Here is a 24,351-nt window from a genome sequence, read left to right on the forward strand (position 1 = left end):
CAATCATCGGATCTTTCTGCCTGATGTGGATATGTCCGTTGAAGCCATTTATCCTAGAGCCTGCCAAGGAGCCTCTTAGTCTTCAGAATGCGGAGCATCAAAGTTTCTCTCAGAACATTGAAGGAGTTGAAGCAGTCACTCGTGTTTATCCTCTGGCTGGAACTACACGTGCACCTCATCGTGCCCTTACTGAAGCCACCGAAAGCACTATTGCCCAACGACCCAAGAAGCGATCTCGTGTTCTCAATGACCGAGAGCTTCTGGTGGCTCTTCATCAGAAACAGGATAGGCATCATGACTAGCTGAAGCGCCAAATGCAAAGCCTCTTGGTGGATGTTAACCGCATTCGCAATCTTGCCACCAAGAATGCCTTTGTTGCACATGAAACCTCTCGACGCACATGGAAAGGGCTGACGCTTATGTGCTCTGAAGATGATCTTCAAGAGGATGGCTTCTCTGAACGCTTCAAGTTTGACTCCACACCTCCTCGAAGGGCCGTGCTGCACAAACTCCATCTCTGAAGACTCTGAGTTCTCTTCCTCCGCGGCAACTGTGAATGCCAAAGTGATCGAGGACGAAGACAATGCTACTTCACCACCTCCTCCTTCAGCACGCTTCGACACTGCTCCAAGTTCTTCTACACCGCCGAACACCACCGACGACCCTGCTGCTTCACCTACTCTTCATGGGAACGAGTAGATGCTCTATGTCTTCAAACCTTTTTGGTCCTTACTGACAAAAGGGGGAGAAGCATATGAGTTTGATAGTCTTCAAGCGGGTCCATATGGGCGGTTGCTTTATATTTTGCCTCGTGTTTACAACTCTCGTTTTGATACATTTGGTTCTTTGAGTTGTAACACTTAAACTCGATGGTCGTCTGCTACTTATTTGCTACTTTGTGCGACGTAAATTCCGCACTTAGATCATTTTGCAGACGTCCATTTTCCATTATGCATGTCATTATCTTCACATACCTTCATGCATATGAATTTCATCATAAGTTGAAGAGGATCTCCACAGTACAACCTGCCATGTGCATTTGCATTCCAAAAGCAAATTACTTATATGCACATCTTCAGGGGGAGCCCTTGCAACTTATGAAGACAATTCCTTATCCTTTACAATTTCACATATTATATTCCCCGTTGAAAACTTCAACTAGTTTGTCATCAATCACCAAAAAGGGGGAGATTGTAAGTGCATCTAGTGCCACCCCTAGTTGGTTTTGGAGTATTGACGACAAACCTAGTTGAGGGACTAATGTGTTTGTGAGAATTGCAGGATAACACAGGTAGAAGTCCCTCATTGATTCGGTTTTCCTACCAGAGATGACCCCTAAAAATGTATGAAGACATTGAAGTCAAAGGTGGTATGTGAAGATATTCACATTGAAGACTATGACAAGAGAAGACATCGCATGAAGCCTATGGAGCTCGAAGACTTAGATCTTTCGTAGTTCTTCTTCTTCTTTGTTGAGTCATAGGAACCACCGTACTGTTAAGTGGGGTCCAAGAGAACCAGTCAGAATGACTGAAGTGATGCTTAACCAAAACCTATGTCTTCGAGTGAAGACTATGAGAGCGAATCTTGTCCAGAGTCGGACAAGTCAGCTTTGCTTGTAGCCCAAGTAAAGTTGCCGTGTGTGTTTGAAATCTGACCGTTGGAACACGTGTCAGTTCCTTAGTGACCCAGGGTCATTTCGGACAAATCAGGTCGGGTTGCCTAGTGGCTATAAATAGCCCACCCCCTACAACCATAAACGGTTGGCTGCTCAGAGTAGTACGGCTTTTGTCGTTTGAGAGCAACCCACCTCGAAGCCTTTGAGAGAGAATTCCTTGCGAGGAAATTCCTTGCGAGGATAAAGCCCTAACCACCCAGAGCCAAAGAGTGTTAGGCATCACTTAAGTCTTCTTGTCTGTGTGATCTGAAGACTTATTACACTTGAGGACTGTGAATCCTCCAGCCGGTTAGGCGTCATGTTCTGAGCATCCAAGAGTCATTGTGGATCGCCGATGAACGAAGTCTGTGAAGGTTTGGGAGTCTACCTTGAAGACTTACCAGAGTGATTGGGCGAGGTCTGTGTGACCTTAGCTCAAGGGCAATACGGTGAGGACTGGGTGTCCTGAGCTGCGTGTTCAGGACTGGGTGTCCGGGACTGTGTGTCCTCAGGTTTAAATACCTAGCCTCCCTAACCAGACGTACAGTTGTCACAGCAACTGGAACTGGTCCAACAAATCATTGTGTTCAACGACTCACTAGTTTCATCCTTCCCTTCCCTTTACTTACTGTTGGTCCTTGTGAAGTCATCGTATGATTGCACTATCTTTTGTCTTCACTGAGTGACTGCTTATTCTGATTGGCTTCCTAATATCTTCATACCTGATCCTTACTACCTAGTTGCTATTAGTCATTGTGCTTTCACTTCATTGAATACTTGACTATGGTTTGCCTAGTGTAGTCTACCTTCCGCTGCATGGTAATAGGTTTATTTCTATCATTTGTCTTCGAATCTTCCACGTTTTGAAGACTTTCATAAAAATCGCCTATTCACCCCCCTCTAGTCGATATAACGCACTTTTAGGATCCCTGGCCGTTTTGGGGAAGGAGGGACTTCCTCATGTCAACGATCCGCTAGTACATGTCGTAGCTCGTGTACGCCTCCTTGGCCGCGTACACGACGTGAGTTTTGTCGAGTTTCTCCATCCAGGCCGAGTGCCGGGCACACTTGTCCTTGTTGCATGAATCCTTCATGTCTCTATAGTAGGGGTCGATGATGGCATCGGTGAGGTGAACCAGTGAGTCCTTCGCATGCTCTTCCCTAGATCTTGTATTGGCCCTGGATGTCGACAAGATTCTGGCAGGCGATGCCCAAACTCTCGAGCGCCTTTACATCGTTGGTGATGTCCACCATAGCGAACATGTAGTGGGGGCTGTTGACAAACCTGGCGAAACGCTCGCAAGACCTTGTGGCCAGGCAGTAGTGGTAGACGAGGACGTGGTGGCACACACACATCTGGGCGACGACGACCTTGGGACGAGACCCGACACGAGCGCGGGTGTACTCAAGGTCGAACCCGACCACCTTGTACTTCTCCTCGGAAAGCAACAACTCCATGATGTGGATGGAGTGCTCCACCCAGACCGGGTCGTTGGTGTACACCACCGAGAGATCCATGAACCTTCTGTGGGTGTCCACCACGACACACATGGTGAACTGCTGCTCGTCGTCGGCAGTCGCTCGGAGCGCCATTGGAGCCGCGTAGGATACCCTCTAAGAATTTCTCATGGTGGGTATGCTTCTTGCAATGGTGGGGCGCGATCGAAAGGTTGAAGAGACACAACGGTAGGTTAAATGGCCGCTGTAATAATAAATGGAGGCCGGCCGGCCTGTAATCGTCATGTCTTGTCACGACGTTCATAGCGGAGGATTCTAGAATCCAGTGTACGCTTGACAACACCGCACCCCGATGAAACCAAAGCCTTAGCAGAGGAAGGAACTGATCTGATTCCCGGAACCGAAACAGGTATTTCCACTACTACCGTTACTGAACCGAGTGGACACTCGAGTACGATAATTAATTATGTGCTCTACAGTGCACATGGTGGAAGAAAACAATTGTGTGCAATAATCTCGAAGATCGCAGTCGAGTTAGCTATACAGATCATGTGCTGTGAGATCGATAAGGTAAACTGATTTGAGAATGGTTAATAAAATCTAAGACCATTGCATATTAAGGCCAAAATAGTGCTAGCAATACACGAGTCTCATACGATGCCATTTCAACGATTGTACCACAAAAGCTCGAAATGTTACAAGGTTCAAATTCCAGAGTTATATGGCTCAAATTCGAAGATTACAAGGTTCAAACTGATATTAGAAATGAAATTCAGCTCATCAGCTGCAAATGCTCGCGCTGATGCGCTGAACATGGATATCAGAGAGGTTCAAACTAATATCAGCGCTTCTAAGTATGGCTTTGAAACCTCAGAATTTTTGCAAAGGGGTCAGCCACTGAGAAGTCATGTATGGGGTTGACCCGATGACTTCCGACTACTTTGTCATCTGAAGTTCCAAAATGAAATTCAACCTTTTTGGAGCCTACTCCATTCTGCCGCAGGCGCCGGCGCTGATCAACATACCATTCATTTTTGCGAAATAAATGTTGGGCAAACCTCATTTCCTTCAGCACCCATGCTCTGAGAACAAAGAACCTAGCGAATATAATCTACGGTATGGTCCCTCGGTAGGAGTTCAAAGTAATTTCTAAGAGATGCAGATCTAGGCATTCAGCGTGATTGTTATATTGTATCACATTATCCACCACTGGGCCTAATCTTATCTGCAAAAGAAGAAAACATGTTAGTGCCTACATGCAGTTTTGAACATTACTACAGGCCTAGCTATTTGCTTTTGCAGGATTTGTAAATTCACTAACATGCCATCTTTGATCTGACATGATTAACATGGTCATTTGATTACATTCTAGAAAAATGTAGCCTTCTTCACAAGAGGTTGTAGTGGATGAAAAGTTCCCTAAGAAAACTAGTACATATGAATCCAAAGGAGAAATGTTTATTGATTGTAACCATATGGATCAAGCAACCAATATGGGGGGGGCATGTATGTACCGAAATCCTCCAAATGAACCTTCAGAAATTGTAGTACATTGTCATTGTAAACTTGGAAAAAGGTGTCACAAATTGAACTCCCTTATGGTTAACATTTAATTAGAAAGGAACACCACCTCTATATATAGCTTCTCCAGGCACGGAAAGCATCACAGGAAACTGACAACTTGCTCCAGGTCGGGCCCGATAGATTCTAGTGCCAAGACCTTCACTGTGCACAGTTTCGGGGTCAAGCTTGTCGGAATCATTTTTTGAATGATAGATGAACAAACATCTTAAAAATTAGAAATAATGTTAATTTGTAGAAGGAGAGGTAGAAGGCGGCTGTTGTACCTGAACAGGTGTGGATCCAATAACAAGTTCGGAGTATTTCTCAGACGAGTAGCCCACCACTGTCAATTTCGGTGCAGATATGACATTGATTCTTGTTGGACCTTCTTGATCAACTACAAGTAATCTCTCAAGTGCAGGTGTGTCCTGGATGACCATAACATGGTCCACCTTTTGTGATGTCTTCCTGCCGCACCAGCAACACACATAAATAGTCCAGAGAGTCATGGAGGTGATGTGGAAGGTACTCAACCCATTGATCGCCTGAAGACGAAGGTACTTGAGTGCAGTACAGCCACGGAGCAGGCGCTCCATGTCACCCTTTGAGAGGCAGACGGCGACGAGCTCGAGGTGCTTCAGTCGTGGTAGAATAAGAGCTGACACGTCATTAAGGGGCAGGAAATGGCAGTTCCTGAACTCGGCGGCGCGCAGCGTGGGCCAGAGGCAGAGTACGGACGTTGGCAGCGACCGCATATGCCCATCATCAAAAGTGAGCTCCTCGAGCTGATCTAGGGCGGGGGATTGGAACTAGTCGTCAAGCTTGGCTCGGTCCTTGCCGTTGGAACGGAACTTGCCCATTCTAAGGCCTTTGGTTGGGCCAAGGTGACTGCCGAGGATCTTGGAGAACGCATCCAAGCTTTTGCGATAGCCATAGCAGAGCTCGTGGGTGTCGATGAGGTCGAGAGGGCTGGAGTTCCATAGGGGGCGCCACCACCGGGAAAGGAGGGTTTTCCGCGCCCCATATTTGATTGGGAGGAGGGAGATGATGACTCTCAACATATCATCGGGGAGGGTGCTGATTAAGTCTAGGCCTGCTGGAGTCGCTTGCGGTTCTAGCTCGCCCCGCCTCCGCTTGTTGGTAGCCGCGTTCTCCACCTCCGGAGTCTCCTTGTCAGCGGCATTTTCTGATAGAAATGGGAGTACATGGAATATTTAGTTAAAAGAAGGCAATAGAAAAGTGTATTGGTAACTAGAAGTTAATAGGTAGGAATATAGTAAGATAAGGGAATAGAAATTGGTTTCTTAAATACTACAAAATTGTTAGGACCCCGATCCTAAGCCACATCGATCTAGCATGTAACACATCATATCACTTTGCGGCCTCACGCACGGTATTCCCACGGGTGCCACCTTACCTGGACCGGGACCATTTGCGCCTTTTGGCTCACGTATATGATAGTGTCGCTAGCATCCATATGACAGAGAACCCAGGCCGACATGACTAGTCGTGAACCCAAAGTGGCACTAACTTACATGGACAGGCATACATGACCCAACAACGAACGTGTCGGTCATCAGCGAGTGAATTCGGGCTGTAGCAAGTGGGCTTGCAGGACTTTGGAATCCGGGCTGTAGCAGGCTAATAGGACTCCGAAAGACACCGCGTGACATTTCCCCGAAGGGACAGACATAGGATCGAAGAAGGACACATGCCGGCCAGTCTAAGTGTTCCGGAGCAGTAGCAACTGGGCTAACAGGACTCCGGTAAACCAGGTTGTAGCAGACTACCATGGCTGAGTGGAAGCACTAGAATACATTTCCCCATAAGAGAGGCTACCAAGAATAGACAACTAGGTTGTCGGATCCCACACATACCAAGCATTTCAATCATACACACAATATGCTCGATATGTGTAAATACAACATGGCATCACAATAAAACTCTATGACTCAAAGTATTTATTCATAAGACTCCGAAGAGTCAGATATTACAAACATGGGTCTCATGACCTAGCATTCAAGTCATACAAGTAAAAGCACATGCGGAAGCTTATCTTGTCTGAGTACAGACAACTACAAAGGAAAAAGGCTGAGAAGCCTGACTAACTACAAGACCCTGCCGAGGGCACAAGATTGTAGCTGAGGTAACAAGCTAAACGTCGAAGTCCACGTGGAACTACTAGCGAGACTGAAGTCTCTTTGCAAAAACATAAATTAGGCAAACGTGAGTACAAATGTACCCAACAAGACTTACATCAGAACTATCTACATATGCATCATTATCAACAAAGGGATGGTGGGGTTTAACTGCAGCAAGCCAGCTTTGACTCAGTGGCTAACCTGAACTACTACTGCAAGTAACTCTTTTGAGGTGGCGCACACGAGTCCACATATTCACCAATCAATACACCACTGTGGATCCGCTCCCGTCTCCCTACGAGAACACCATCCATAGCACTCACTCTTATCTTGCGCATTTTAGAGTATCCACTTTCACTTGTCTATGAACTGTATAGGAAACCCAGAAGTCCTTTACCGAGGACACGACTATTAGAATAGATCATTTATAACCTTGCAGGGGTGTACTTCTTCACACATGTTTCCACCACCTAGCGTCTGCACACGACATGTGCTCAGCAGACTTCAAGCGAAAGCCAACATGGGTGTAGATCGCGACCTGACTAACCACACAAGTCTCTAATCCAGGTTTATCGCCTATTCAGGTTCCATCCGAAGGGAGTCCGCCCGAGGTTTCCACTTACGTCCCCGAATGATGTGTGTAGGGTTCCCGAGGCACCAATCGGGCGTCCCGGTACACCGTGCCACGTGCCTACCGCATCACAGCCTACCCCTCCGGTCAGCGCTGTGCATGGCCTCCAGCATACTACAAACCCTAGAAACTACTTGCAACTCATGGACAGAGGACAAGGGGGGTTAATAAGTTGAGCGGGGTCATATTTCAGGGCCCAATGCATGGTAGTAACTGTTCATGGATCACAAACACAGAACTCAGTTCCTAAGGACGGCTTCAATGAAACAACCCACCATGTACTCCTACATGGCCTCTCATCGATACCTTTACCAAATTGTGTTCACACACTTAGCTCTCAACAGTTAGGACATGTTCACACACCTCCAATTCATCCCCGATGAATCAGACCTGGCTCAACTCTAAGCAGTAGCAGGCATGACAAACAAGCATGAATGAGTAGGCACATCAGGGCTCAAACAACTCCTACTCATGCTAGTGGGTTTCATCTATTTACTGTGGCAATGACAGGTCATGCAGAGGAAAAGGGGTTCAACTACCGCAACATGTAACAGTTGAATCGTTGTTGTCCTAATCTAGTAAAAGAGAGCAGATGCGAGAGAGTGGGATTGTATCAGAATGAACAAGGGGGTTTGCTTGCCTGGCACTTCTGAAGATAATATAGCTCTTCATCGGTGTCATTGAACTCATCGTCAGGACGTCGTCTACTCAGAGGGGACAATTACCGGCAAACAAGGAAGAACACAATCAATGCAATGCTCAATATGATGCATGATCAGGACATGGCAAAATGAGTGTGTTGGGATTATGCAACTACAACCAGCTGGGTTTGAGTCATTTTGAACCAAAGGTTCAATCCCAAACTCAACATATGAATTTAAATAGTGTGTTATCATGTTTTGCACTAAACAGCAAGGTTAAGTTGCTTAAACGTGAATGAAACCAGTACAGATGGATAGATTGGATTTTTCTGATCATTTTTTATATATATAACACCTTGCATTTGGAGTTACAGATTAATTTCTATGATTTTTAGAAGTTAGCACTATTTTCTGGAATTTCCTGAATAAGAATAAATCCAGAAAAGGCATTACTATGTCAACATTGCGTCAGCACTGCGTCGGCAGGTCAACTGTGCGGTCCAGGTCAAACCTGACCAGTGGGACCCATTGGTCAGTGACCCAGTGTCAGTTAGTGGCACATACAGGTGGGTGCGGTCAACATCCACGTCAGTGAGGTCAACGCTGACGCGTGGGGCCACTATGATTAACTTAACCTAAACAGAGGTTAAGCCATGGTTAGTTAAGGGCGTGGGGCCCATATGTCATCGACATGGGTCACTAACTAAACCCGATTAGCACCTAAACAAATGGTGACACGTCAGCCACCGGAGTTTCGCCGGTGACGACCACGGCCGACGGTGGAGGTGCACCATGCGCTCGCTATAGAGCACCATTCGATGCGTGGTTTGCTCCTACGGGTTCCTGGGAGTGCGGTGCATCCAAAGCAACAAGCGGCAGCAGCTGGGGCGGCCGGAGACGATGGAGGCGAGCTCTAAGGTGGCGGTTGGGGTTTGGGTGAACTCGGGTTCGGCGTTAGGGAGCACGACAGGTGGCAAGGAGGGGTGCTATGGCCTCCTGGGGGTGCACTGAGAATGACTGTGTGCTCAGTTGCAGCTCTGGCAACGGTGGCCATGACGGCGACATGGCCGGCGGAGCCAAGCTCTCGGGCTCGACGACATCCGCGTTAGCGGGAGGGGAGAGAGCCAGGGAAGAGGGGGAATCGACGCAGTAGCTCACAGCGGTTGCGACGGAGGCCTCAGCGAGCTCGAGGAGGGGCTGGAGCGAGCGGGGCGGCGAGGGGGATCTCCGGCGGCTGACGGCGAAGATGAAGATGATGGCGTCGCTTCGGGCGTCCCGCGGGCGCTTGCTTCGTCTTGGAGCTCCGTGGCGTCGAGGCGGAGCCTCTGGGCAGCATGGAGAGGCGAGGCGGTGGCTCTGGCTATGACAACGAAGGGCGGCGGCGACGAGCTCTGCTCGGTGGTTGCGTGCGGGAGAGCCAGAGGAGGAGAGGAGCTCGGGGAGAAGTGAGGTGTCCAGGGTGTTGGGGCGACGACGTGGGGGACGTCCAGGCGTCCAGTAGCTCGAGCGGCAAGCAGCTAGCACCGTGGTGAGCTCGCGCGGGCCGGCGTCAGCTCCCTGCCTGCCTAGCGGGGAAGAAGCAGCTGGCTGGCGCGGGCCAGCACAGTGCTGGGCCTCCAGGTGGGCCGGCTGGTGGGTTTGCCCAGGTAAGTTAGTTTCCCTTTTTATTTTGTTTTTCTTTTCTTTCTATAGGTTTGTGGCTTTTCTAAAAATGCGTAATCACTTTCAAAAACCATCAAACTACTCATGCCCACTATATAGAATATATCCAACAGGAAACATTTTGGTTTATGATTGTTTGGATATTTAAAATATTTTATAGCATTTAAATGTCCAAATGCAAATAACATATGATTTAATCCAGTGACCTTAAGATGTCCTAGAAAATCGTGCACCATTGTTTTCCAGAGGTTTAGGACCAAGGCAGAGATGATGAACATTTTAGAAGGGCATTTCAGGTTCATTGAAAAATATATTTTAGTAAACCCTAGTGGAGTTAAAAGGTGCAAGGGGTTTATGCCATCCCCATTTCAAGTTTCTGGAGATTTTAAACATGATGCATCACTCTAATGCAAGCACTGACTAGGGTTGTGACAACAATTCATTTGACATTGTTGGGTAAGTCAACATATGTCGATAGTTGAAAAGAAAACTTACTTCGAACAAAGTCTGGATGGATGATTTTGTCGGGGAAGTTATCATATATCTTATGACTAGGCCCTTCTATGTGTAGTGCAATATTAGTGCCAGCCTTCAGTACATAAAACTTTGCAATTTCATTCCAAAAGCCAGTGCCAAAATAGGAGTCACCATGTTCATCAAGTCTTACAGTAGAAACGATTGTAAATCCATGGTTTGTGCGCAGTATGACATTCGTGGAGCCTTGATGTATCTAAAGGGAAATTTTTTGCACTACATCATCTATTGCATAGCGAGGGATGTCCTGCAGAAAATGGTAGGGTTGTTAAAGAAAATATGGTAACATGCAAATATGGGCCCAAATTGAAAGTACTGTACAACAGTTGAAATCGAAGGACAAAAGTCTATAATTAAACGGATAGGGTAAACATGATGTCATGGAAATATGAGAGTAATCGAAAGAACAATACATCATTAATTTGCCTAATATAGAAAGAAGAGGGGGGAAATCCCCTTTGACGTATATGGTGCATTTGGCACCTTTTATCCAAATGTAGCAATATTTAGAATATGTTCAGGAAAGTAGGCCATGCCAACCAATTTAGGGTGAGATTGAACATACCGCGCGCGTCCTCAAGTTATCTGGTACGATGAGATGGAACCTCTGGCGGCGGTCGCCAAGTCCTGAAGTATTGGCGCACTGTACATTCTATGAATGAAAGAAAACTCTCAAATCAGCTCGAATAAAAATGAATTCATGGCGATTTCCGCCGGGTGATTAAAGGAGGCAGATGAACTGGGATAAGAGATGAAATAATATCTCGTTAAATTAGTTAACTTGTCGTCCATGAGAAAGAACCCTCAGTATGGCAGATTCCCCAACCGAGCGGAGCTGGGTCGACTGCGAGTAGCATCGAGAAAGTCGATGGCGATAAGCGGCGACAAGCGGAAGTGGAGAAATGCGGTGGGCTTTGCCAGCAGCCTGGTGGCGGCGCCAGGCATCGAGCTAAGTGTTTACCACCGCGATAGGCGGTGCCATGGCATAGACGCGGAGGAGCTTGTGCAGGTGTGAATGGGGAACGTACCGGAGGGGCCGAGGTGGGTGGCGGGCGGGGTGAGGGTTTTTGTGACGTGGGGATGGTGAGGTTTTTATTTTTGAATTGGGTGGTGAGGGTTTTCTATCCCACAAAGAATTTTGGGGGCGACGGTTTGCTAGAGCAAACTGTGTGTGATTGACGTAGTAGGCAAAATGGAAGTCATTGCACACGGTTCCAATTTTGGGAACTGTGTGTGATTGATGTACTACCTCCGTCCTAGTTTATTGGTCTCCCATTGTAATTTTTACCAAAATTTGGTGAAATAATTAACATACTCAGACATAGATAATAAGCGTACACGTAGATAAGCATAGTTCAACCATAAGTAGTACATAGTTCAACAATATTAAGCATACTCAAGCGTACATAGATAGTTCCATCCATTCCACATGTCATCTCACAGGCTGGCACAATCCTGAAGCTTCTCTAGGTACTCGGCATACACGCCGTGCGCCACCCTGCGAGAATACTTTTGCTTGAAGGAGCCAACGGCCCGTCCTCTTGCATGCGCCAGAACACTTAGATACGCGTCATGAAGCTTTTGGTTGCAAAATGGGCATCCATAGTCGCCGTTCCAGGTCCTAATATGCCTGTTATGGATTCCCGCATAAAGCTCCCTCAGGATTTTCCTGTTGTACCTCCTCTGGACATCTTCATCCTCGCTTTCCACATCGTCAGACAGCACCTATACAAATAGTAAAACAAATTTGGCATCAAATCACTGATTACATGTCATGAAGTAGGATTAGGAATTTATGGCTATTTATTTATACATATCCAGAGATTATGGTTCGATTTTTAAGCACAATCATCTATGTACAGACCAATCTTGAAGAAAATAATGGCACAAACATAGGTAGGTCATTCAAAATCAATTGTCAAGTCCTGGCTAGGAATTATTAGCACGAAAACTAACCCTAGTCGGATATCTAGCAAAAATTATTTGCACAAATGAAACAACTAATCACTTATCACCTGTACCTTTCAAACAATCAATACACTACACGGATCTAACGAAACTTACTCAAATTTCATGGACTAGGAGAACATAACCACATGATTTCTATTCCAAAAAGGGGGAGGCAGGAGTAACCAGAGAAACCCTATGATCTATTTGACACATAAATGGGTATAGATGACTAACCAGTTGTCCGTCATCGTCGGAGTCGTCGCTGGAGTGGTCGCCGGAGTCGGTGTGGAACTCTGCCTCCGGCTGTGGAAGCTCGACGCCGTCAGGGTGCAGCGATAACTCGCCGGCGGTGATGGCAACCTCTGTCTCCATCTCCACGCCGTGCTCCGGTGCTTTAGCAGCCCTGGCGTCGCCACTCCCTCTGATGGGGCGCTTCAGCGACATCCTCATACACTGGCGGCTTTGAGGACTGAGAGCAGCGTCGAGGTTGCAAGCGGAGAGAGAGGATTGTGTGTGCGTAGAGAGGATGGGGGGTGCAGCCGCTCGGGCGCACCATTAATGTGGAGTAGTGGGAGTTGTGGGAGAGAGGCGGGCAGCAGTCAAACCGATGGCTCGCCTCCCGGCGAGCCTGTGCACCGGACTGCTGGCATGCCTACCAAAGTTTCACACAACTACTTGCATGCCTCCCGATGACACTGCGCAGCGAGCACGCCTCCGTCAATTCACACACCTGCACACACGCCTCCCCATCTGCCTGCGCGGCGGACTACTCGCATGCGTCCCGTCAACTCACGCCTGCTCGCACGCTACACGGGTCGCGCGACGACACTTTTATTGTTTTTCTATTTGGATCATTAATGTTGCCGCTTTATTGCTTAACCGAAGCATGGCACATATCCATTGTTGGTCTAACACTCACGGTTCGAATAAATAACCCGTTTGGGATATTGGTTCCCAATTATTAATAATCACAGTCTATAATTAGATAAAAATTACATCAAAACTGGTCTCAAATTTGACAAATAAAAAGTACAATGCTACTTTGTGTTGGTGTCCATATGACAACACGATAAGTTTCATGAACTTCAAATAAGTTTTGGATGTACTAGAATTTAAAAATCAAGATTCTCAATGTTTGAAATTTGTTGCACGGGGAGTGAACATGCACCCAGTGGGACACATGTGTTTTTGCAATCCATTTAGGTGCATTGTCACGTGTGCATGTAGCTCATATTTGATTTTTGCGCATTATACCCATAGAAAATCAATCAATCAATGTACTAAAATGTCTTAATGATCGTTGTGAATTTTTTGAAATTAAAATGTCCCTCCTTTGGTAACATGTATGTTCACCGCGGGATAATTAATTTAACATGCATCGTAGTTGTGGTGGATTCACGGTGTGTGTGGGTGGGTGTGTGCGTCTGGGGGTGGCGGGTGTTCGCAGTACACTATGAGCTGTGAGCCACCGTGTGGGTTGGCCGTTTTGTTAGGCAGGCTCGTGCCACATCAGAGTCGTGAAATCGTTATTTAAAACATTACACAACCCTTTCATACATAAATGTTTCGGCCACATGCAGTCAATGGCTGTCCTACACGACACTCGATACTCGCGTGTGACACTTTCTGTGGGCCCACGAGGTTGTCGTCCATCACTTTGACGAACAGCCGGCAGTGAGGTTAATTTGACCAGCAAGGTATAATCTTTTTTGTTTGTGTTATGGTGGTATATAGTACACGTCGAAGAGGTGGGAGGGGACTAGCATATATACAATACGTATGCGTCCGTGAACAAGTACACCTCACTCAGTGTCGGGACTTTTTGGTTACCGAGGCACGTGCCACATCAAAATTGTGAAATTGGTTATTCAAACATCACACAACACCTTTTTGGGCCACATGCATATATATCCTAGCTAGGACACTCACGTGTGACGCTTCCATCTATGGGCCCACGAGGCCATCGTCAATGCATGCATGCATGCATCACTTTGACCTAGATCAGGAGAGGTTAATTAATTTCACCATCTATGAGGATTCTTTTGGGTTCTACATATATTACGGCAGGAGCATATAGTATGCGGTGAAGAGGGGAGAAGGGGGCCATCATATGTAGTACGCTTGATATGAACCTCGCTCTGTGTGGGTGCATGGTTTATGATTTTTGAGGCATGTGGCACATCAAAGTTGTGCATTTTGGGTATTCAACATATATATGTTTGGCCCACATGCAAAGCGGTGGTGGTTATCCTCTCGCACCCACTTAAGCGGTTACCAGCAATATCGATGCTTTCCATCTATGGGCCCACTTGGTCCATCACTTCTTTTTGCCCGACAACAAGAGAGGTTAATTTGACTTAGGAGGGGATTATTATTTTTGCTCTGGGATGACATGCATGATACACTTTGAGCACACACATATGCATGTGTACGCATGAATCCCCCCATCGAGTCGAAGTGGCTACTACAACGACACCATCATGAATCGATCTTGCTCTGTGTGGGGAGCTAGTGTATGATTTTTCACACACATGCCAGATCAATGTTGTGTATTGAAACATGCATGCACACATCACCTCCATACATATGCATGTAGTGGTTTCCTTCAAACGATACACTCCCTCGCGTGGTTATGAGTGACAAGCCTATATATTCGTGGGCCGCGTGGACATCCATGATCACCTTGACCAACAACAAGATAGGTTACCATGGTGGATTCTTCATTTGGTTAGTGTTATCGTAGTATAGGTCATGGTGAGATTCAGACCTAATTAATTTTGAGCGCATATACTATGCACGCACGCATGCATATATGAATCCCCATCGTGGGCTCAAAGTGTGGTGTAACATACATATGCATCGTCAACCTAACTGTCAGTGTCAAAACCGGCGGATCTCTGTCAGGACCCCGATTCCAATTCACATCGATCTAGCCGGTAACACCTCATATCACTTTGCGGCCTCACGCACGGTATCCCACGGGTGTCGCCTTACCATGGCCCGGGACCGTTTGCGCCTTTTGGGTCACGTATATGATAGTGTCGCTAGCATCCATATGACAGAGAACCCGGGCCGACATGGCTAGTCGTGAACCCAAAGCGGCACAGACCTATGGAGACAGGCATACATGAATCACATCGAACATGTCGGTCATCAACGAGTGATTCCGTGCTGTAGCACTGGGCTAACAGGACTCCGGAGAACCCCGGGCTGTAGCAGGCTAGGCAGGACTCCGGAAGTCACCGTGTGACATTTCCCCGAAGGGACAGACATAGGGACGAAGTGAAACACATGCCGGCCAGTCAAGTGTCTGAACAGTAGTGCTGGGCTAGCAGGACTCCGGTGAACCGGGCTGTAGCGGACTACTATGGCTCGAGGAACACTAGACTACATTTCCCCATAAGAAAGGCTGCCAAGGATAAACAACTAGATTGTCGGATCCCACTCATACCAAGCATTTCAATCATACACACAATATGCCCGATATGAGTACATACAACATGGCATCACAACAAAACTCTACAACTCAAGTACTTTATTTAAAGGCCCCAGAGAGCCATACATAACATGTTCATACAGATAGGGGTCACATGACCCGACACTCAAGTCATACAAACATACAAGCACATGCGGAAGCAACTAGTCTGAGTACAGACTCTAGAAAGAAAGAAGGCTTCTCGAAGCCTGTCTATCTACATAGGGCCCTCCATGGCCAGGATTCACCACCTGGGTGGCTAGTCACTCGTCGACGTCAAGGTCTACATAAAACCCATAGGAGGGGCAGTGTTGTCGTTTGAAAACAATAAATAAGCAAACATGAGTACAAAGGTACTCAGCAAGTCTTACATCAGAACCTACTATACATGCTTATTCTCAATAAGGCGGTGGGGTTGATGCAGCAAGCCAGCTTTGACTCTTGGCTAAGATATCCTACGGAACTCCACCAGTAAAATAGTTTTCGCACACGAGTCCACTACTCACCAACACAATACTCCACCGGGGATCCTCCCTCGTCATCCTACGAGAGGGCCATCCTCGGTACTCACACTTATCTTGAGTCTTTTAATAGTATCCATTAACTTGTCTATGAACTGTATAGGCAACCAAGTAGTACTTTACCGCGGACGCGGCTATTCGAATTGTTTATACCCTGCAGGGGTGTACTTCATCATACATGCTTTCACCACTTACCGCCGTTTACACGACATGTACTCGGCAACCTTCAAGCGGAAGCCCAGCGAGGGTGTCGGCCACGGCCTACCTAAACACTTAAGTCTCTAGTCCAGGTTTATCGCCTATCCAGGTTCCATCCGCAGGGAGTCCGGCCGAGGTTTCCACATACGGCCCCGAACGATGTGAACATGGTTCCCGAGACACCAAACGGGTGACTCAGTACACCGCGCCACGGTGTATCTACCGCAACATAGCCCACCCCTAGGGTCAGCGCTACGCACGGCCGCCAACACATAACCTACAAACACCAGAAACTAATTGCAATTCCTGGACAAAGTACTAGGGTGATTAAGAAGCTGAGAGGGTCCATTGGTTTCGGGCCCAATGTACGGTAGAAACTGCATCTTAAATCACACATACAGATATCAGTTCTTATGGACGGCCTCAATGAAACAACCCACCATGTACTCCTACATGGCCTCTCATCGATACCTTTACCAAAACATGTTCAATACATCCCTCATATTACCGACATAAGCATTTCACTCTAGCTCATCACCCAGATGAACCAGACCTGACTCAACTCTAAGCATAGCAGGCATAGCAAGGTAGGAATCACATGCATGGCTCAATCAACTCCTACACATGCTAGTGGGTTTCATCTAGTTACTATGGCAATGACAGGTCATGCAGAGGATAAGGGTTCAACTACCGTAGCACACAGCAGTTTGAATCGCGATGTCTTAATGCAGTAAACAAGAGCAGGAGCGAGAACATGGGTTGTATCGGAATGAGCAATGGTTGCTTGCCTGATGGAGTGGTAACGGGATACTGCCCTTCAGTTGGATACTCGTGAATATCCTCGGAGGCAGAACCTACCACGAAGAACACATCGGAACACAATCAACACATGACGATATGCAACAATATGATGCATGCTACGACATGGCAATATGATTGTGTCTTGGCCTAATGCAAGCTAAAATAGGAAGGGATGAACCCATTTGAATCAAAGATTCAAATATTAGCTCATTAAACATGGCATTTATAGTGCATTTCCTTATTCTGCTTAAACAGCAAGGTAAACTTGTTTTGTCATGCATGAAACCATTACAGATGGATAGATTGAATTTTTCTGATAATTTTTCATATATGATTAATGTCATTTGGAGCTATGGTTGAATTTCTATGAATTTTTGAAGTTTGAACTATTTTCTGGAATTTCCTGAATAAGAATAAATCCAGAAAATGCATTACTGCGTCAGCATTGCGTCATGCTGACCTCAGCAGGTCAAAGGCGCCAGCCCAGGTCAAACCTGACTGGTGGGCCCCTTCTGTCAGCCTCTCAGTGCACTAACTACGTTTAGTTAGCCTAATTACTGGGCAGGGCCCACTAGTCAGTGACTATACTAATTAAACTAACTAATTTTAGTTAGAAACTAATCTGGATAATTAGTAGAGGGGGGGCCCACTTGTCATTGACTCAAAGGAGTCAACCTGGGCCCACCCAGGGGTCAAACTGGGTCAACTCGTTGGCGGCTCGACGCCGGCGAGGCCCGAGACGGCGGAGGGCTTCGGATTTGGTCCTCCGGTGACCAAATCGACGGCGGAGACGTGCTACGCGTAGCTGGGGAAAGTGGGACGAGTTGGGGTGGAGTGAGCTCGCCGGAATCGAGCTCGTGGCGGCGGCCGGAGGTCGGGCGAGGTCGGTTTCGATGCTACGGTGCACGGGAGGAAGAGCTGGTGGTGGCTACGGGTTCCTGGTGCTACACTGAGCACGGTGAGGCGCTCGGACGCGTGCTTGCATGGCCGTAGCCACGACGGCGACATGGCCGGCGGCGAGGAGCTCTTGGGTGCGGTGGAAACGGCGGCTACAGGGGCCAAACGAGCACGGGGCCTAGGGGAAAGTAAGAGGAGCTCACAGCGGAGTCGGAGAGGGGGTCAGAGAGCTCGGGGAGGTCCTGGCGACGGCGAATCAGCCAGAGACGGCTCGGGTGCCCGAGGTTGAAGACGAGGGCGAAGGCGGTGTTGCAGGGCTTCCGGCGAATCGTGGCTCGGTGGGGAGGTCGAGGGAGTCGAGGCGGAGCTGATGGGCTCGTCGGAGGGGCGAGGGGAGGTCTCTGGCGGCGACTACGGCGATCGGCGGCGAGGGACGCGCTCGGCCATCGCGGGAGAGGATGAGGGAGACAAGGGGGAGAGTGAGAGAGGATGAGAGGGAGACGTGGGGGTCGCGTGGCGTCCTCTAGGCGTCTCCCGGCGTCGGCAGAAGCAGGAGGTGGCCGGCGCGCGGCGAGCACGCGCCCCTGCCTCCTGGCACGAGGTAGGGGGTGACTGGCCGAGCCAGTAGGCTGGGCCGAGCCAGGTAAGGCCCAGGTGGGCTTCTTTCTCCTTTTTTTGATTTAGTTTCTGTTTTCTACTAAACTGCAACTGTTTAGCTTTATTTAAAATACTAGAACATTTCCAAAAATCCTAAAAATAAATGTGGCCTCTGTTTAGATTATTTCCAACAGGAAACATTTACTCCCAAAATTATTTGGGCATTTAAATTATTTTATAGCATTTAAATGCCCAAATTCAAATACTTATGATTTAATTCAATGACCTTCTGTTGACCTAGTAAATTGTTCACCTATTTTGCCAGAGGTTCTAACCCAAGGCAAAGAGGGTGAACATTTAGAAGGGCATTTCGGGTTCATTGAAATTATTTTTAGTAAACCCTAGTTGATTTCAAGAGGGGTGCTGGGGGTTCTGCCTTCCCCATTTCAAGTTTCTGATGAAAAATAAACATGATGCACACTCTAATGCATGGACTAGCTAGGGTGTGACAACTCACCCCCACTCAAAAGAATCTCGTCCCGAGATTTAGGATCCTCTGGGAAGAAGGTGGGGTATTCGAGTCGAAGACGATCCTCCCTTTCCCAAGTGGCTTCTTCCTCGGAATGATGTGACCATTGAACCTTGAGAAACTTGATATTATGACGTCGAGTGGTACGCTCGGCTTGATCAAGGATACGAACGGGATATTCCCGATAAGAGAGGTTATCTTGTAGATCAAGCGTTTCGTGGTCCACTCCACGGATAGGATCCGCGAAGCAACGCCTGAGTTGTGAAACGTGGAAGACATCGTGAACTCTGGAAAGATGCGGAGGTAGTTCCAATTGGTCGGCAACTTCTCCTCGTTTAGCAAGAATGCGAAAGGGTCCAATATAACGAGGAGCCAATTTTCCTTTGATACCGAAATGATGGGTTCCCTTTAACGGGGTAACCCGAAGGTAAGCCTTCTCGTTGACTTCATAAGTCATAGGCTTATGTTTACGATCATATTGACTCTTTTGACGAGATTGGGCTGTTTTCAATTTCTCATGAATAATGCGAACCTGCTCTTCTGCTTCCTGAATCATATCCGGGCCAAAGAGTTGTCTTTCCCCGGTTTTTGACCAGTTAAGAGGCGTTCGGCATTTTCGTCCATAAAGAACTTCGAAAGGAGCTTTGCCCAAGCTAGCTTGATGACTATTGTTATAAGCAAACTCCGCGAATGGAAGGCATTTCTCCCAACTCATTCCGAACGAGATAACAGAAGCTCGGAGCATATCTTCCAGAATTTGATTGACTCGCTCTACTTGACCACTTGATTGGGGATGGAAGGCGGTACTAAAGGAGAGACGAGTTCCCATAGCATTTTGGAAACTTTCCCAAAATCGAGAGGTGAAGAGACTCCCACGGTCTGAGTTAATTTCCAATGGAACACCATGACGAGACACTATTCGGGAGATGTATAACTCAGCTAGCTGGCTAGCGGTGATAGTCCCATGAACAGGTAGAAAGTGGGCTACTTTGGAAAGTCGGTCGATCACAACGAAGATGGCATTATTCCCTCTCTTGGTCCTGGGAAACCCAGTGATGAAATCCATACTGATTTTATCCCATTTCCATTCAGGAATAGCCAAAGGTTGAAAGGTGCCAACAGGCCGTTGATGCTCTGCTTTAACACGACGACAAACGTCGCAATTAGCAATGTATTGAGCGATTTCTCTCTTCATCCTAGTCCACCAAAACCTCTGGCGTAGGTCTTGATACATTTTGGTACTACCAGGATGAATGGTGAGAGGGGATTCATGAGCTTCCTTCGCCTCAGGTTTCGCGCCTTTGGAACCACTAGGCGATTCCCAAAGTACACGACACCTTGATCATCAATGGAGAAACAATTCACGACTCCTTTCTTAATGTTGCTCTTAATACGGGAGATTCCCGGATCTACCTTCTGTGCCTTGATGATCTGATCCGTAAGGGTAGGTTCCGCCACCAGGGTGGATAGGAATCCTCGAGGAACAATGTGAAGGTTTAGCTTACGAAATTCCTCATGGAGAAGTGGTTGACTTTGTTGTAACATCAGGTTGTTACAATAGGACTTACGGCTTAGCGCATCAGCCATGACATTGGCTTTGCCCGGGGTGTAAGTTATTCCTAAGTCGTAGTCCAAGATCAACTCGACCCAACGTCGTTGCCTGAGATTCAAATCTGGTTGGGTGAAGATATATTTCAAACTTTGGTGATCGGTGAAGATCTCGCAACGATTACCGAGAAGGTAATGTCGCTAGGTTTTAAGTGCATGGACTACAGCTGCAAGCTCTAGATCATGTGTAGGATAATTTTCCTCATGTGGGTGTAATTGCCGTGAAGCATAGGCAATTACCTGACGATCTTGCATGAGTATGCAACCTAGTCCTTGTCGCGAGGCGTCGCAATAGATAATAAAGTCCTTGGAGAAGTCTGGTGGTACCAGTACGGGGGCAGATGTCAGGCGTCTTTTGAGTTCTTGAAAACTGATCTCGCACTGTGGAGTCCACTCGAACTTTTTATCTTTCTTGAGGAGTTCAGTTAGAGCTTTAGCAACCTTGGAGAAATTTTCGACGAAGCGGCATCAATAGCTCGCTAAGCCAAGGAAGCTCCGAACTTGCTTGACCGTCTCAGGTGGAGTCCAATCAAGGACGGCTTGAACTCGCTCAGGATTGACAGCAATACCCTTACCAGAGATTACATGGCCTAGATAGGTCACTTCTGGCAACCAAAATTCACACTTGGAGAATTTGGCATAAAGGCGATGCTCTCGAAGTTTCATCAATACCAGCCTTAGATGTACGGCATGTTCCTCTTCATTCTTGGAGTAGATGAGTATGTCATCGAGGTATACTACGACGAATTTATCCTAGTACTCCATGAAGACCGAGTTCATTAACCGAGAGAAGGTAGCCGAGGCATTGGTTAAACCGAAGGACATGACGGTGTACTCGTATTGGCCATAACGAGTAACAAAGGCCGTTTTGGGAATGTCCCCGTTTCTGATTTTGATTTGATGGTAACCCAACCTCAAATCCATCTTGGAGAAGACTGAGGATCCAGCGAGGTGATCATACAGATCGTTGATCCTAGGAAGCGGATATTTGTTCTTGATGGTGACCAAGTTGACAGGTCAGTAATCCACAACCATTCGATCCGTTCCATCCTTCTTCTTAACGAAGAGGACGGGGTAAGCCCAAGGAGAGGAACTAGGACGGATGAAACCCTTGTTCAAGGACTCATCGAGTTGGTTCTTAAGCTCGGCTAGTTCTAGGGGTGCCATCTTGTAAGGTCTTCTAGAAATTGGAACGGTTCCTGGAACAAGGTCTATCACAAACTCAACATCCCTGTCAGGTGGAACACCTGACAGTTCTTCTGGAAAGACATCCGGAAAGTCTCGGACTACCGGAACATCTTCAAGGTCTGGAAGGGGGTTGGCATTTAGGGAGTAAAGTTGGCGCTTGGCCACTCGAGTTAAGACATTAACTGTCTTGCCCGAGGGATGGGTAAGTTGAACGGTTCTAGTGGCACAATCGATCTTAGCATAATGAGCTGACATCCAGTCCATACCCAAGATGATATTTATGTCAGAGGACTTGAGAGCTATTAAGGATGCAAGGAAGACAAGTCTATCGACAAGAATTTCGTTCCCATGGCTTACTCTAGAAGTTTGCCATTTGGAACCCGGAGTTTGAATTACCATGGAAGTGGGCATGTCGCAGAATGTCGTGTTATGCAATCGAGCATAGTTCTCGGATATGAATGAATGAGATGCTCCAGTATCGAAAAGAACAGATGCCGGATGGCAGTTAACAAGGAGCGTACCAAGGACGACATTAGGATCCTCATGAGCCTCCTTGGCTGAAACATAATTGACATGGCCACGTGCAGTGGTGGCCGGCTTGGCGTAGAAAGTCTTCCCTGCTGGCTTACCACGGCCAACGGACTTTCCAGTTTGATTGGGGTTGTTGTTCTTGGGACACTCTCGGCTATAGTGACCCAGCTCTCCACACTTGAAGCATGTCACCACATTGGGGCGTGGAGCAGCATTAGCAGCGGGGCCACCATAGGGCTTGGGCGGTGCAAATTGTTGGTTGGGACGAGGCGCCTCAAAGGATGGCCTCGGAATGAACCTGGGTGGCAGTGCCGTGCTTGGAATCCACACCCGGCGCTTCTGAGTTCCAGAGCCGGATGAAGAGCCAATATCACGGGAGTGCTTGCGTGAAGCGTCATAATCATTCTGGCCTGTCTCAGCACTGATGGCTTTATTGACCAACTTCTGAAAGGATGTGCACTCGTGCAGACGGAGATCGCGGCGAAGCTCAGGGCTAAGTCCCTTGCGGAACCTTGCCTGCTTCTTAGCGTCAGTAGATACCTCTTCGGGAGCATAGCGTGCCAGATTTCCAAATTCATGACTATAAGCATCCACGGTCAGTCTTCCTTGGGTGAAGTTGCAGAACTCCTCCCTCTTGCGATCCATGAGACCTTCCGGAATGTGATGCTCACGGAAAGCCTCACTGAATTCAGCCCAAGTAGTGATTTGACAGACCGGGCGCATAGCTTCGAAGTTTTCCCACCAAAGGCTAGCAGGGCCTTCGAGGTGATAGGCAGCATAAGTAACCTTGTCGGCTTCGGCTACGTTGGCAGAACGTAGCTTGTGGGTGATGCTGCGAAGCCAGTCATCCGCGTCGAGGGGCTCGACGGAATGGTTGAACTTTGGTGGGTACAGCTTGATAAAGTCATTGATTGACACCAAGTCATTTCGCGGGTGGCGTGCAGTGTTCTGCTCAATCCGCTCCAGCAGGCGGTTAGTCTCATGCTTGTTTCTTTCCGCCTCTAGCATCACTTCGGCCAGAGAAGGCGGGTGAGGCAGATTTTCACCTCTAGCTGCATTGGCTTCCCCCTGCTCCAGGACAGCAGGGTTGCCGCGGGTGTTGACCATCCTAGGAGAAAACAAGACAACGGTTTAGACAAGGATGGCTCAAACTTAGGAAGGAAGTGCAGAATGTAATGGATAACACGGAATGCAGAGATGTTCATCCGTATGTCATGGTAATATAAAACTTCCATATATATACCAACGGTCATACACATCATACATAGTTTAGTACAAGCCCAGGCTACAGTACAACTATGATGAAAGACGTTACATCTCATCGGAGGCATTCCAAGCTCCTATACATTATTTGTCTACACCTCCGGAATCGATTACACGCCAAGTCATATTCCACAAGTCACGCAGGACAGTGGAGATACAACTACTACAATACTAGTGGTATTACTACTAACTCAGACAGCTCCGTAGTAGTCCTCATAGAAGTCACCTCCATAGCCTGGAAGTTCAACGTGACCATCCGGAAACAGACGGTCCTAAGGAGCCTGTGGACCATAGGGGCTAGGATGAGGTCTTGGACCAACAAACGGTGGCCTGCGGGGACCACGTGGTGGGGTGATGCCACCCACATCACGCCAATCCACAATGTCTGGCAGAGCTCATCTCACAGGATACAGATCCCTTGTATCCATACATCCAGCTTGCACCGCAGGTGCAAACCGAGTCAATGTGGCCCAATGATCAGCACGGGTATTTAAAAGCTCCAACCT

Source organism: Triticum urartu, chromosome 4 (assembly GCF_003073215.2).
Source record: "Triticum urartu cultivar G1812 chromosome 4, Tu2.1, whole genome shotgun sequence".
Taxonomy (NCBI): Eukaryota; Viridiplantae; Streptophyta; class Magnoliopsida; order Poales; family Poaceae; genus Triticum; species Triticum urartu.